This window comes from Pygocentrus nattereri, chromosome 8 (assembly GCF_015220715.1).
Source record: "Pygocentrus nattereri isolate fPygNat1 chromosome 8, fPygNat1.pri, whole genome shotgun sequence".
Taxonomy (NCBI): Eukaryota; Metazoa; Chordata; class Actinopteri; order Characiformes; family Serrasalmidae; genus Pygocentrus; species Pygocentrus nattereri.
In genome coordinates this window covers 29,358,586-29,375,257 of record NC_051218.1, presented here as the reverse complement: position 1 = coordinate 29,375,257, position 16,672 = coordinate 29,358,586, and the positions used below count along the sequence as shown (strand labels likewise).

Here is a 16,672-nt window from a genome sequence, read left to right as displayed (position 1 = left end):
CAATGCTTTTGAATAACACGGCTAGATCTAAGCTTGAGAACCCACTGCTCTTCACAGACGAGTGGTTGATGTCTCCAGTCCTGAAGGGTCATGGAATTACATTTTTAAATGTTTTTTTCCCTTATGAAACAATAATATATGGCAATATGTTGGAAAATATAGTGTAATATATTAAATAATACAATTCCATATATGGGAAACTAGTGCATATACTTTTCAATATAATGTAATATATGCATGCACCATATGTCAATATATCGATGCATATAAAATGTATTGCAATTAAAGACTGCACTACAATTTTACATGTAATCATTTTATTGAAACTGTATATCTCTTGTATCTTACTCTTTCATGAATTTTCATAGTTCAAGTTTACATAGAGCTGAATATTCATGAACAGTAATTTAATTTTGTTTAAAACTGTTCACTGAAAGCAAATACTAATTTTAGGATTTCATGGACAGTTGGATGCCACATTTGAGTGTTTTCACCTGGATCAGCTCTTCAGAAAATCAACGTCTTGTTGAGTCGAATCCAAGAAAACACTGAACTGTGTGTTGCTCTAACTTCCCTGACCATGTGCAAGTGTTCCTCTGACCTTCTTTGTACTCCAGCATGAAGGCCGGCCTGTTGCTGACACTGAGAGACTATTCTAAACTCCTATTCTGTACGTTCTGTTCCAAATTCCTGATTGTAATGAAGAATGGTTATCATTTGGAAGCCATTATGGCCAATGTGGGCAGTCAAATCGCATAGATGTGTATCTGTATCATAAAGCACTGATTAAAGTCCTGTCTTGGAGGCTTCAGCGTTCTTTCATGCTGGTAATAAAGACGAAAAGAATGAGGCATGGGGATTATGAGGGGCCTCACTAATTGCGGTCTGCAGTCTGCCATTCGTTCAAACGTGCACACTCACACAAACCTAATCTTAATCTCCAATCAGAACATTTCTTTGTTTGAACAGCATCGCTCTCTGTTAATACATTAAATAACCAATCATTGTGTGCTTGCATTTTTTTTTGTTCTCATTGCAATAATTGAGCAGTTGGTTTGGAAGAAAGATTTTGTCATAATTTCTTTCCTTTTTCTTCTCTGCCTAGAGAGGGCACTGTGCCTCTACAGAGCCAAATCTTCTCTCTGTCTCTCAGTATACAGACAGCGCTATTGCCTGGACAAGCAGAGCTATGGATGTGGAAGCAGCTCTGCAGGAAAAGTGTTAACCACAAGCCAGTCATTTTCATCTAGCAATGAAAACAACAGAAGCATGAGGAGTGAGTGGTATGTGATCACCCAATTTAGAAATAACCAATCCAAACATCTTTACCATTCACTTGATGAGATGTTTTGACTCCACTGCCTATATATCAATCGTAGTCTACGGTTTTTCTATCAGTGTATAGTGGACATCCCATTCCAAAACCTGGGTGTGACTATGGAGTTGGTCACCTTAGCAGCTATAGCAGCCTCCACTCTTCTTGGAAGGTTTTCCACAAGATGTTGGAATTTGTGGGCGTTCAGTCAAAAGACCATTTGCGAGGTCAGGACTCAATGTTGGACAAAAAGGCTTGGCTCACAACCAATGTTCCAATTAATTTAAAAAGTGTTCAGTGGGGTTGAAGGCAGGGCTCTGTCGAGGCCACTGGAGTTCCTTAACAACAGGCTCATCAAACCATGTCTTTTTGGTGCTTGCTTTGTGCACAGTGGCTCACTCATGCTGGAACGGAAAAGCTGGAAGCATATAATTGTGTAAAATGCCTTTATGTGCTGTACTATTAACATCACTTTTACTGGAGCTAAGGGGCCCAAACCCTAAAAAAACAGCCTCAGCTCATTATCTCTCCTCCACCAAACTTTACTGTTGGCATCGTGCATTCCAGTTTTCCTTGCGTCCACCAAACCCAGATTGATCAATTACCAGATTAATGTAACTTGATTAATTGCTTCAGAAAAATATGTTCCCACTGCTGCAGAGTCCAGTGGTGGCGTGCTTTACACTACTCCAGCTGACACTTGGCATTGAGCATATCTGCAGTGTCTCAGCCATGAAAACCCATTTCACGAAGCTCCCAACGTACAATTCTTGTGCTGATTTTGAACTCAATGCAAAGTGTAGAGTAATCAAATAGAGCATAAGATTTTTACATGCTGTTGATGCTCCTAGATATTTCCATGTCACAGTATTAGCACTTACAGTTGATGAAGGCATTCTATGACAGTGCTACATCTAAAGTCACTGAGCTCTTCAATACAAAGCAAGGAGTGTGGCTGAAACACCTGAACTCTGAACAAGTGGGAGGTGTCCACATACTTTTGACCATATAGTTTAAATGATAATCACGTGATGATCCAAATAAGAGGTAGTAAAGTTGCTTCACAGTGATTTTTTTAATTAATTAATTAATTTTTTTGGGACAGCTCTGTGTCACACCTGTAGTGGCCTTGTCTGGGTCCTGATCATTGAAGAACAGAGTAAAAGGGGAATAATAAGGTATGCAGAGAAACAGATGGACTACAGTTTGAATTGAATACAAATTGCACCTTAATGGTCAGCTCAGATGACATAATGGAGGAAGAGTGGAGATAATATCTCAAATATGTGCTAAAAACTGCAGGGCTGTGAGTTATGAGTACGAGAAAACAATGATTGGATGTCTGGTAGTGTCAATACTAACCCTAACTAGAACTAGCTCAGAAAAGCAGTTTGAGAATCAGCTGGCAGAGAAAGTGCTAAGTCACATGTTTATACAACCCAGCTTTAAAATATTAGTGAAATAGGGAAGTGTATTCTTGGATAGAGAAACATGCAGAACTTTCCTCTTCATTTTCTGTACATTCTGATTGGACACTGCACACACATTCGTGTTATGTTGGCAGACACCTAAGTGAATGTCTATGCATGAAACCTAATTTGGCCCACAATCACCAGTCCTTTGCTGTCATATGGGGGTTTGGCTTTGCATTTCTGGCAAGCATTTGAGCAGTTCTGAGTTTCCTTACCTTGGTTTCAACAGTTCCCCTGCCCTTTCTTTATGATTTCTTTAATTTAATTTATTTAATTTAGCTCTCCAGCCCAGGATTTGAAGAGTCAAAATATTTGTCATGCTCATTATGTGAAAATTCCCACTGACAATTCTTCACCTGCCTAACTTAAGGAGTCAAATAAAGCCTAAAAGGTAAATTCAATTCTGAGACGGAGGGTGTGCATTAATCTTTGCTTTAACAGTTGCAGGAAAAAAGTTGCTGTAATTCACTACAGGGTTTGTGTCTATTTCAAAAATCAAAAAAATATGTAATACGACCAAACTTTTGTATACAACTGTATATGCAAATGAGTAGCATAAGCAGATTTATGGCTCTGTTTGAAGAGAAAAATGTGTTGTGTTATTGTACTGTATAGAGCAACAGCAAGTGCATGTGTGTGAGCGCTGAGCCTCTGGCAGCAGTAAATGTTAGATATATTGATTCTGCTTTGAACAAACAGACTAAAACATGGAGACAAATGGACTACATTAGAGGAGATGTCTCAATGGGACCTGGGTCTGACCTGTAAGATGATGGTCAAGATATGACTTTCCCTTCCTCCATCCCTCTGTCCGCCCAATCCAATGCTCCATATCTCATCTCCTCTTTCAGCACCTCTGTGTAGCACACTCCCACCTGTTTCCCACTCTTTTATTCAGTCTTTTATGTTCCAGCCTTTTGCCGAAGTGATTAAGACTTCAGTGTTGTGCATGACAGAGGAAGGTCGTTTCGGTAGAGAGGGATGACCATGGGTCAACAGCATGCATGCACGTGTATGTGTATGTGTGAGTGATGTCAGCTGGTTCAAGTTGCTGGAGCCGTGTGGTGAAAGTGCCAGGCTTGATTAAGTCTTCGTGTGGACTGCAGAAAGAGGAGAGCAAAGCCACCAATTAACCCCACATACACGCGGTGCATAAAGAACTGCAGAACAGAGAATAAAGTCATTTCCTCAGCAGGAAAGGAACTGGTAGAATAAAAATGTAGTTGGACACACTATACTTCAGTATTTTTCAGCTTAATCTCTACCTTTTCCATTTATACTGTATGGACGACTACAATTATTGGATTTTTATTTCATGTGCTTAGAAAAAAAAGCAAGGTTTCTAAGCCAGTGGTGCCACTTTGGAAAGTTTAGTCCTCTAATCTAAGACACCAGATCCAGGTAATGAATGCCTTCAGGGGAATTTGAATATTAGAGACAGGTGTGTTGGATCTGTACTCTACAAGTTGGAGAGTTTTTCCAGGACCAGGACTGGGCAACTGTTGTATAAGCATTGGCCTTAAAGTGAGTCCAAGCCTTGGCGATGCCACAGCCATCCATGGTCAGGAGTCCAAGAGAGCGTAATAGGCCTCTCAGTCTCCCTGGTTGAGTGATGACCCTCCTCCCCAATTACTCAGCACGATGCTCACTAATGCTGACCTCCTTAAGTTTACATATGAGAATCAGCAGTTAGCATAGTCCTCCAAGCATGTTGAGCTGTCTGGCAGTTTGAAAAGATGCACTAGTGCTTCATGTGACTTGCAGAAAGCAATGCTAAATTGGGGAAAATCCCTTGACTCAAAACATAATCGAAATTACTTTGGAAAGTTGTTAAATTCAAATTTTTTTTTGTAATATGCAACTATATAGATAATTCTACCAAACTGGTTCAAAGTTTCCGTTCTTTTCATGAGACTCCCTTTTAGTTTCTCAAAGAAATCTGCAGACACACCTCCAAAGTTCAGTCATAGACGTAATCCAAACACCTTCAGTGATGTTGAGGTCAGGTCTGGACTCTGGGGTGGTCACTCCATTGTTCAACTTCTTTGTTTGATGTGTCTGTCTCTTTTTCTCATTGAGGCTTTTGATCAGCTACATATCCTTTCAGATCCATAGCACTGAGTTGTCCTCTCACAGTGGAAGGATAAACACCTGTGGATTTTTTTTCAGGAAGCAGCTTCATTTTATCCTCCCTCTCAAAGATTAAAGCTTTAAACACTATTTATCTGATGGGGACAGTTTTGTTGTCTACCAGGTCTTCCAGGTGGTTGTTAGGAGCCCTGTTTTTTTCAGACTTTTTTCTTTATGCTTTAGATTATCTTGTTTCTGATCTTCTCAGATATATCTTCTGAAAATAAGTTGTGCTTAATGACTGCTTTGACTGCAAACTAAATAAATGAAGGATCTCTGGTTTTTGCACAGCGCTGTACAAGAGTAGTGTGTGTGTGTGTGTGTGTGTGTGTGTGTGTGTGTGTGTGTGTGTGTTCATGTCTGCAGGCTTGTATGAATGTGTACAGGTGGCAAATGTCCTAACCAGTCAAGCATAGAGTCAGGAACCTACTGCGTTGCAGATCTCATATGGAGACATGCATCTGATCTCACACACACACACACACACACACAGTCTAATGAGTCATACATTGTTGATGTGCCTCTCCTTGTCATTTCTCCCGTGTTATTCTCAATACAACAGGTTTGGGCTTGTTATAGTTAATATATGGGCAACACATCAAATTGAATGAATTATTGAAGAACATAAAACTGCCTGTTTATGAGTTACACTCTCAACTCTCATCTGGATCAGCCAGAAACTGTCAGGCTTCACATCTATTCAGGATCTAATAAGCACACGCATTAGACTGTGTGTGTATGTGTGCGTGAGGGAGAGAGAGAGAGAAACGGGGTGGAATATGTTAATTGACAGGGGAGACGGCTGTCTGCAGTGTTTTCTCGGCAGATCTCTGCTTTTAAATGAGTAGCAGTGGGAGCTCCTCACTGAAACATCCCTGAAGGACCTTCGTACTTTCTAGCAACTGAACATGAAACTTGTAGCTGTGTGATAGGGGCGCGGGGCTGGAGATCAGGAGAATCTGTTCATTAGAAGAGCTTAAAGCTCCTTTCAGAGCATCAGAACCTTCAGGATCACCACACAAAGCATTCGGAGCAGCTGTTCATGAAACAAGTAGTTAAGCCCTAAAGGAAGCTGATTATATTTACCTGAGGTGAGCCTATAATTTACTACTTAGAGGTCTTACTGTTTATACTGTGAATAATTAGTTAAATACTATAAAACTGATTAAGGTAAAGAACGTGTGGATCCAGCTACTAAGAAGTTTAAAGTGTTTAACACATCTGCCTATGTGTGACCTTCAACTCACTGATCACTTTATCAGAAACACTAACCTTGTACTTCCACTTACTGGCCACTTTATTGGAAACACCAACTTTGTACTTCCACTAACTGGTCACTTTATTAGAAACACCAACCTGTGCTTCCAATTATTGGCCAGTTTATTAGAAACACCCTCTTTGAACTTCCACTCACTGGCCACTTTAATAGAAACACCAACCTTGTGCTTCCACTTATTGGCCACTTTATTGGAAACACCCACCTTGTACTTCCCCTCACTGGCCACTTAATTAGAAACACCTACCTTGTGCCTCTGACCAAAAATGATCAGCCAAAACAAAAAACTGACCATTGATGAAAGAATAGACAATGACAAATGCCAAATATGTATCAACAAATGAGCTGCAGTCTCTGCACACTAGCAAGGTGGATCTACAAGACATGTGTTTCCAATAAAGTGGCCAGTAAGCATTGTGTGAATGAGCCTGTTTGAGTGTTTAAAGCGCATAACAGTGCTAAGTGTATTTCTAAATGATACAGCCACAGTTTTTTTTCCTCTTGATGCGCAGAGGGAGCAAACGAATAGAGGGGGAGAGTGTGGTAGAGAAAGAGCCTTTGAACAAGTTGCGCTCCATTTCAGAACCTCTTGGTCCCAGACACCTGAAGGAAGGTAACTTCAGAGAGAAACATCAAAGCCTCTCTCTCGCTCTCTCTCGCTGGCTCTCTCCCACTCTTGCTTGCCCACTCACAGAGACTCTCATATGCACGTGGCCAAATATTCTGGTGCTGTTGTGACATTTTTTCCTACCATAACTCAGCAAAAATTTAAATAAATAAGAAGTTGTAAAGGTTGGAGATGAGAAATAAAATGAGAAAAAAGGGCTGAGAGATAGATAGAGAGGGAGAGAAAAAGGAAATCTGACAGGAGGCTGAAATGTCTGTCACTGAGGGCCTGCGAGTAGGCGGTTTGTGTTTGGGTGAAAGTCTCACTGTTTTGGAGAATCACTTTTTTTTTCCATAAAATTAACTCAATCTGAGAATTATCATAATATCAAATTCATTTTCCTTTCCACAGCAGGCTGGATTTAAACCCAGGAGGAATTCCACCATTTTTTGAATTTGGTTGTGTACATGTAAACAAAATGAGTGGTTTGATATGAAATAGCTGAATGTAGAGCTAGATTTCTTCACAGTGGTGCTCAGCAAAAAATGATATATTGGGCAGTAACAACATCTTAAACATAGTCAATATATGTATTATTTCTCATAATGAGACTGTTATAAGAACTTGATAAGATTATTCAACATATTTCAGACATTTCTACTTGTTTTAAGCATTTTAATCTTATTAAAGTGTTATATTGTGTTTCATTATTTCTTGAAACAAATAAAATGAACCCACACCAGCAGAGGCTCACAAATGCTGTTTACTTTCACAACAATAGGTGAAATTTATTGAGTTTATCAGCATGAGTTGATGAGTTACTTAATGTTGTTTAGTGTATGTGATTTTCATTACATAATTGTATAAAAATAATTGATACTATAAAAGCATGTCAGCTAAAGGACTTATAAAAGTTGGCCTAAACTGCAGTGGACCAATAGCAATATAATCAATACCCACACTTGGTCCGCTGCAGTTTAGTTCAACTTTTATAAGACCTTTAGCTTACATGCTTTTATAGCATGAACTGTTTTTTACATATTTATGTAATGTAAATACATACTAAACAAGACACATCTCTTTATACAGCACTTAAATGAGCACTTAATTAAATATTGATTGTAATGTATTTTACTGCCCTTATGTATTGTATTGCATTGCACTGTGTTGAACTCTGTTCCTTTTTCTCCCAGTTTTTGCTTCTAGCAGTATCTGTGCTCAGGTCTAGCTTTCTCTCTAACCTATTGGTAACAACCAAAGAAGCTTTCTCTAGACAGACAAAGCACTGTAAGCTGCTTTGGATAAGAGCATCTGCTAAATGCTCTAAATGTAAATGTGTTAACAAGAAAATGTTTTCTGCTTGTTATTTTTGGTTTGTTATGTTAGCATTTCAACCTTTTGGTTCTGGCCAAAAAATATTTTTCCCCAGTCGGTGACTCTAATATAGGATGGCACAGCTTTTAATGACACTTGATAGTTCATGAATTGCTTTGCCAAGTCAAAATCTCTAAAATCTCAGCAGTCAAGGGTAGACACTGTCTGTCTTATAGGTTTATATACAGTATGGTGAGAGATGGTGTTAGGCTTTTAGTGAATTTTACAACAATGCTTGGTAAATATTAAAAAGACACAATGCAGAAAGTGATGGAGGGTTAAGATATAAATAATCGGTGATGCTTTTTTGTGGTGCTTTTAGAAGAAACAAACATTCAACAGACTCTCAGTATGCTAAAAATATGAGGGTTATGGTTAGATTTAACATAAGGTTAGGTTTCGGTTAAGGTTGAGTTTTCGGTAAGGGTAGGTTTTGGGTAAGGTTGAGTATGATTAGGTTTTGCATAAGGTTGGGTTTTGGGGTAATGGCTGGGTATGATTAGGTTTTGGGTAAGGTTGGGTAAGGCAAGGATTTGTATAAGGTTGGGTAAGGTTAGGTCTTGGGTAAGCTTGTGCAAGGTTCTGTGTTGGGGTAAGGTTGGATAAGGCTAGGATTTGTGTAAGGTTGGGTAAGGTTAGCTCTTGGGTAAGCTTTGGCAAGGTTCTGTGTTGGGGTAAGGTTGGGTAAGGATGGGTGAGGTTGGGTCTTGGGTAAGGTTGTGTAAGATTAGGTGTTGGGGTAAGGTTGGGTAAGGTTAGGTGTTGGGGTAAAGTTGGGTAAGGTTACGTTTTGGGTAAGGTTGAGTAAGATTAGTTTTTGGATTAGGTTGGGTAAGGTTAGGATAGACACTACAATCGGATAACTTTATTAATAAACAAAAGAAAATAAATAAACCGAGCAAAGGAATGGCACAGGTAAAGTAACTTAATACACATTTTAAAATGGTATGGAAAGGTGACTTAGGGTGCTCCTTGGGAAAGCAACTCAAAGCTAGATGGGAAAAGAGTCTATGGGGGAACTTAACCTAAACTTATATATCTAAATGATAGGGCTTCACACAGGCAATGCACTTCAGCTGATGACCAGCTTTGACGTCCTACATACCTGAGGATGAAACTGGGAACTGGGGCAGTCTTCTGGCTAGGAGTCGGTTCGCAGGTCCACAGTTGGCACAGACTTGAGAGCGTTTCTCTTCTTCTCTGGAACACAAGCTCAAACCCCTGAAACTTGCGTGCACTCTCATTTTACCTGGCTGTTGGCCCTTCACATTGGGGGTGGAGCAAAGGTGTTGACAGGCTCTCTTACCTAACGGGTAATTAGCTATTATTTCTCTATTCTGATTGGTGGTGGTTACTCTGTGAATGCCTTCCCAGGGAAACTCCTTTATTTGTTCCCTCTAAGTTTCAAAAGTTTTAATTCGATTAAACAACTGTTTCAGGTCATTAAGTTAAGTTCCGAAAATCTACAACAGACAAACTCAACATTTGTGTGTCAATGTGCAGTTTTTACCCACAATACCTGAAAACAACTATGGTAAAGGCAGAAATACTCCTACAGGTAACCCTTTGGGTATCTTTTCATGGCGGGAAGATTGAACACAATCATTACTTCTGCAGAATAAAATCAAGTACACAAGAAGAGTAAATAAACAATGGCTAATAAACAAGTAACAGAGAACTTAGATGATACTTAATTTTCTAAAATTACTTTAGTTATTTCAGCAACTTATCTTACACATTTAACTATTTTATCTTACACACCTAATGTCTGGCAAAAAGGAAAAGAACACGCATTTTAAGTAACTGATTACACAAATTGCAAATCAGATATGGTTAATAGTCAAACGCGCATAAAAATGAGTTTTCCTGGGGTCCTTTGTGAGTCCTTATGGTGGTGATGTGGTAATTCTCATTTTCACCCCTTTAGGGTGCTGTGGGTCCATGCTTAAGATCCTTAGGGAATTTAGAAAGTTTGAGTGTCGGTCCAGATTATAGTATTCCTTTCATTCTTGGTATGTTTAGTTTAGTTAAAAAGAGCTCTAATGAATGGTTGCAGTTTGGAGAGGTGTTGCCCCCTGGTTTGACGGAGAGAGGGTATCTGATCCTTGATTCAGTTGTAAATTGGAGTGAATTTGAGGTCAGGAGTGTTAAATCGACAGATTTACACTCTCCAGAATTACACAAACTCCAGACTCGGTGGAACCAAAAAGGCCCCTAACTTCAGTTTGTTGATTAGTTTGGTAAACTCTCAGCTTGGAGTAAAGTTTCAGCCAGCATTCATTACATCTCCCTCCACTCGGTTTGATGGTCATTACCAGGAGTAATTAGGAAGTATGACTAGGACCTATGGGTTGTTTCAGTATACTATTCCTGCAATACTATGAGGGTTGGTTCCTCATGGTCCTCCTCTGGAGGGCTAGAGGAGCTGTTTGGCTGATATTTCTTTCATCTGACAAACTTAACGATTTTGTTAGACCAAGTGTCTAATCTATTCTGCAGGGCTGAGGTACATCTGACATAGAAGAACGTTATAGTGAATGTCAGGAGGTACCCTAGACCTACAGTGGCAGCTAACAAAGTATCAGGAGTGGACCAGGAAATGTGCTAGGTGCAAGGCATATTGCTGATTGTAAACAAGGCAACTTATTGACGTATTGAACAACAATTCATTTTGACCAGTATTTCAATATCTATAGCAATGATGTATGGATAAAACTTGAGGTAAATCAAACAAAATTGGTTATGCGGCCACTGATGTGAATCGAGGCTCAAAACACTAGGGGATTCTGTCTGCTGGTTCATGGACTGTTGGAGGTTTGAGAATCCTCTAAGAGCTAAATCACACAGTTGCTTATTTGACAGGCTCTGTGGGCAGGCTGAGACACCCAAGTAGTGACTAGTGGTGGGATGGAGGTTTTGCACAATGAGTGATTTTAAGTGTAGTTCTTCCATCCCTGCTTTATTTCATGTACCGAAGTAGGCTTGTCGGAGGTGAGCATAGTACTGTTGGGGTGACTCTTGCCTTTGCTGTTTAGCAAGGAGGGCTGCTGCTAAACCTGTCTGCGACAGGTGGATTGAAAATTCTTCGTTTAAAGCTTGGAAGAGCGCTTCATAATGGTCCTGGACATAACTGGGTTGCCATTCAATGAAGCTGCTGACCTCTCAACTGGCAGATACTTTGATTAGGTAGATCTTGTCTTCTACTGTGGCCCTTAGAAATCTTTTTAAGAAGAAATCAATGTCCTTCAGATATCTTGACATCACTGGCATCGTCTGGTTTTGGGTTGAAGCAGGTTATGTTGCGTGCAATCTTGTCCAGGTCTTTAGAGGAGGGACCATGTGAGTGTGAGGGGACGGAAGGCATGTACCGTGGATGGGAGGATGATGGTTTGATCATTTCGGCTGCCCAGCAGTGGGGAGTGCCAGGAAGGAAGGCAGTGCTGCACCCATGGAGGTGGCTCCAAGGGTTGTCCTGGTACTCCCTGTCGAGCAATCTCCTTAGTTCTTGTTTGATGTCAGTCACATCCCTGTTACGGCTTACTGGTGATACTTGGGCCTTCTCCAGCCTAGCCCTAATCTCTTCCAGTTCATCCTCAGGTTTCACCTGTTGCTGTTGGAGCATCACTAGTTAATGTTTGGCTGCCATCAGCTCCTCTGAGACACTTTTCTGCTTTGCTTTCAACATCCCTATCTCAGTGTGGATCGGGTCACAAGTTTTCTGGCTTCAATAGCCTCTTGCTCCAGCTTCGCGACTTTCGCAGTTTCCAATTCCTCCTCTCATATGGCAAAGGAGCGGTCTAATTCTTCAGCTGTATCTTTCAGTGAGTTTCTTTCCCCCCTCAATCTGTCAGCAAGCTTTTCCAAGTTGCTCTTGGCCTTGTTTCACCTCTTTGTCCAGAGTTTTGAATAGGGTCACTGCCATGATAGCTATTTACGTAATGCCTCAGTCAGCGGCTTGCCTTTGAGATCTTCTGTCAGGTGAAGGTTCAACCAGTGTGACATCAAGGCTTCCAGACGGGATGGCTCAGTTTCTCAAACAGTGGCCGCATGACCGGGTAGTAGGGTGCCGGTCAGATCCGCCAAGGCTGCGTTTACTTCATCCAGCAGATTTTCTCTGCTTGAGACTACAGATTGTGAGTTGTCTGCCATGACACTGAACACTGGGTGAGGGGTATAATTTAACAAATTTATTGCTTACTTTAAAATTGCAGATAAGCCTATACCCAGCTCATTACCAATAGCTATTAAGTGGCCAATCAGCAGTACCAGACAGGGGTTAGCTACTCTTTTTCCTTTATATGCATAAGTTAAGGTTATCTCACACCTTGAGTTTGCTAGGCTTTATTTCGTCGCAACCTCCAAGAAATTTAACAACTGTACCATACGAGTTATAATTTCACTATCAGAATTACCACCGTGACTGTCTCTGATGGCAAAATCACAGTCATGACTGTGTTCCCCTCCCCAGATCGGCACATCCTGTTGGTGTGTAAATCTGGGCTGGTGGAACTCTGGATTAATGGGACCCCAAATGGAAAGTTACTGGCCTCTTGGCCTGTAGCAGAATTAGACACCCCAATGAGGTGACACTCGTATCTGTGATCACCTCGGGGTAGACTCAAGACTGACCAACCAAAGGTGCATTAACTTGAATGGAGTTGCTTCACGTATTTCAGCCCCAAAAGGGAAGAGAACTCGAAACCGGGAATAAAGACCCATGTCACCCCTCCTTTTGGGTCAGGCCCAGGCGGGACCAGGTCCAGGTGCCATAAACCCCAGGAATGAAAACCTTCTCCTAATGGGCATACCAGCTCCCAAAGGGGGAAGACTCGAGATTGAGTCGATAAAGACCCATGTTGCTGTTCCACTGTTGCAGTGTGCCTTTTTGTCACCCTCAGCAGGGACTGGAGCCAGGTATGATAACCACGAAAATTGAGAAACCCCAGACAATGGGAGCACCTACAGTGTCAAAGCAGAGCCTTGTGGCAATGATGGACCCAGAGAAAAGCACTGAAAAGTAGATCCTGCCAGTGAGGGCTGCAATAAGTTAACTTACTAAGCTTTAATTGTGAGGGGTTACAATAGTGGTTGAGAGAAATAAAAATGATTGTAATTTCAGACTCAGTTAGGTTGTGACCTCAGTTAGTTCTATCCTGTGCGCAGGAGTTAATGATAGACTGTGTCCGGGCATAAGAGAGCAGGGTTACGCTCTGATAGGTTATGATAAAAATATTCAGCTACTGATGTCATTGACTATTTCAAAAGAGGAGGGCAATGGCAACTAACAGCAGGAGTAGCTCATATTACTATATGCAAAGGGAAGCTGGGAGTTATGTCAGTGGATGGACAGCACTAAGCCACTGCACAAGCACGGCCCATGCAAAGTCGGTTTCCCTATGGGTCTATATACAGTTGAGAGCACAATGTCCCCAAACACGTAGATCCAAGCTCAACATTGGAGAGGTTATATATTGCTCAAGTTAACTAAAAGAAAACAGAAGAGAACAGTTAATCACAGACAAGCTAACATGGAACCAACAAAGCGACATCAGAAGGGCACACTAGTGTTCCCACCTTTGAATTGAACCTTACTACTTACCCCACACCTAGGCAATGACTGTAGAGCTTATCTTTAGTGTTTACCACTACTATGTTTTCAAATTATGAAAAAACTAAAACTGAAAAATGGAGGTACAAGCATTTGTTCGATCTACAATGATATAGTTTCAATTTCAGATGTTTTCACTTGCTGGAAGATCATTTCCTATGTGTTTTCAGTTAACCAGATAATTCAGGAATTATCCAAATAACTTAAATACCCAAATAAGTAGATACGCATTCCACTATTTCTCCACTTTTTTTCTGTACAGCACACTGTATATAACCCTCAGCCACAAATGTCAAAAGAAATACATTTTAGCCTAAAAGCTTATGTCAAAACTGCCATAAACAATGTCTCAGGTACACACAAAGCAGGACACATTTATTACCATTTCTGTTGGGGAGGCATTAAATATTTTGGATATCTGGAACCTATCAGCACCACTGTGAACAATTCTGACTCGCTAGGTTTCTCTAGAATGAAACACTTTACACCAAACCACTCTGAATGATGTCTTCACCATTTAATTATGCATGCTTTTTTTTTTTTTTTATAAATCAGTGGAATTCCCCATAAGGAATGTCTTACTGGACAAACTAATGGTAAATACTAAAGGTCAAAACAGTAGATTTAATGATTCTAAAGATTACACTGTTGTGTGTAGACTGCTTGATGCTTATTCAAAGGTGAAACTGGACTTCCAGGCCTGACCAAAAGGGGGCATTGAGACTCTTCAGTAGAGCCTAAAGCAGTATTCAGTCGAAGTCTGTCTTTGTGATAAACACCACATGCTGATGAAATCAAACGATAACCCAAAAAGAAATGGCTGCTGTGACAGAGGGGGGGTACAGATTCGTCTGGGTTGGAGAAAGGCAGTGAATGTGAATTAATCGAGTGTGATAAAATGTGTTTCAGTGTGACGTGCGGGTGTATGTGTGTGTGCATGCGAGGGGACCAGGTCATCCTTTCTCTTCCTGTATGGACCGGTCTGGGTAATGGAGCTGTTCAGGATTATGGTTTTTCTCCAGTGCTAAGCTTTCTCTTGTGGGTGATCCAATCCGAGGGTCCAGGGACTATGAGCACAGTGTGTGCAGCGGAGATAGGAGAAGGTCCAGCCGCTAGCTGTACCCCACCACTGCCTGCTGCCCACTTATTGGGGTCTCTGAGATGATGAGTGTATGCGGTAGAGAGGATTTTATTTCCTCTGACATTTCAGAACCAGGCTGCATTTAAGCCAAGTGGCACTGGATGGAGATGCTTGGTTTGCATTTCAGCTGCAACCTTGTTGTGGTTCCTTGAAAAATATAGATATTTATAGCTGAAGACATTTGCTAACCAAATCTTGCTGGTTTGGTTTGGACAGATGGAAAAAAGTTTTGGAGATGCAGTTGTTGAAAAGATTTGCGTGACCACTGACTACTTCAGTTTGTTAGCTATTTCAGTCTTGCTGCTCCATAACTGAACTAAATTAGCGAAATTTGAACACCAAAGTTGTGGTTCACTGTGGAAAATTGTTTCTTATTGCAAGTAAACCAAATAATGAAAAAATAATTAATTACATCTTAATTTCTACCTCTATCACAACAGTTGCCTAAAACACTGTCTATTTTAAAATGAAAGTATTGGCAAAAATCAAATTTGCACAATTTCCACCTTTGGGTGGGGACTGATCATTGTTTTATAATGCACTAGAGCCATATTTAGCATGAACCCTCCACTAACAACACTAACCCCTTCCCTCACTCTACAATTAAAACTAGAGCACATTAGCATCACTGGTTCTCCCATCCTAACTATATTTGGCTAGGTTTTGCTAGTCAGCAATGCCTGTTATTAACTTGCATAAATGGGAGAAATAAATGACGGTTCCATTTCAGACTGAGAGGAATGAGGTTTATTTTTGGGTGGGTCAGTGTCCTCTGACTCTGAATTAGGTTTTGGCTCTGGTGGCTCAAACATGTATGACTTGAGGCCAGTGTTACTAACAAACATTAAAGTCAATAGTCACCCAAATGTCTTCTGTAAATATGTCTTCAAAATGTCTCTCATTCACAACTCCCCTTCACATGGACATATGTCTATGCTAGGGTGGGTTTGGCATTTCTGATGCTTCTATTTCTAAACCCATATCTGCAGTTACAAAATTCAAAATGAGCAATTATTTATCAAAAAGAAACAACAGATCCAGAACATGATCTGTAGCATCTACATGATGTGCATGATCAAAAATGGAAGCCAGATTTTGGCATAGCACCTGTTGTCTGGAGTAGCTACCTGCTATGTTCTGCTACACTGAGTTTTGGTTCATTTTCAATGGCTCACAGTCAGTCATACTGTGCACTAAATCATATAGACAAGTCTAAGTCATCTTGGTGAAGACATTGATGTGGTTTGAACAAATTCAGCGAAGGTTTGTGGACGTATTTAAAAAATATGTACAGTTTTAACTGCGAATGAAGTTAATCTGCTAGGAAGTTTGGTGTATATGAACCAATGGAAGCAGCGATTTAATGGAATGGTTCGGCAAAATTCAGATTTACACAATTTTCCACCAATGTTTGACCAAATTTTGCCTTTTGCCTTTTTAGTTTAGTACTGAAGTTGCAAGGCTAGCTAATAAACAGTAGAACAGTATCACTGTGAGCTGTAAAAATCAACAAAACTCACTTAGCCAACAAGTGTTGTGCTGAAGTCTGGCTCTTTTTTATGTGCACACATGCCATGCAGGCATATGGAAGCTGTAGATTACATACGTGAATTCTGTTGCTTCTTTTTATGAGTAACTGTGAGCCTTGAGTGTTAGAAATGGAAACAACAGAAATGTAATGTTTTACAGCTTCTGTGAGATGGAGCTGAACAGCGATGTTGTCGTCATGGAGAACCCCGCATTTACACG

General features: G+C 40.5%; 1 pseudogene; it reads left to right on the top strand.

Annotated features, from left to right (window-relative positions):
• LOC108424944 overlaps window positions 1–16,672 on the top strand; it is a 409,614-nt pseudogene that overhangs the window by 295,018 nt on the left and 97,924 nt on the right.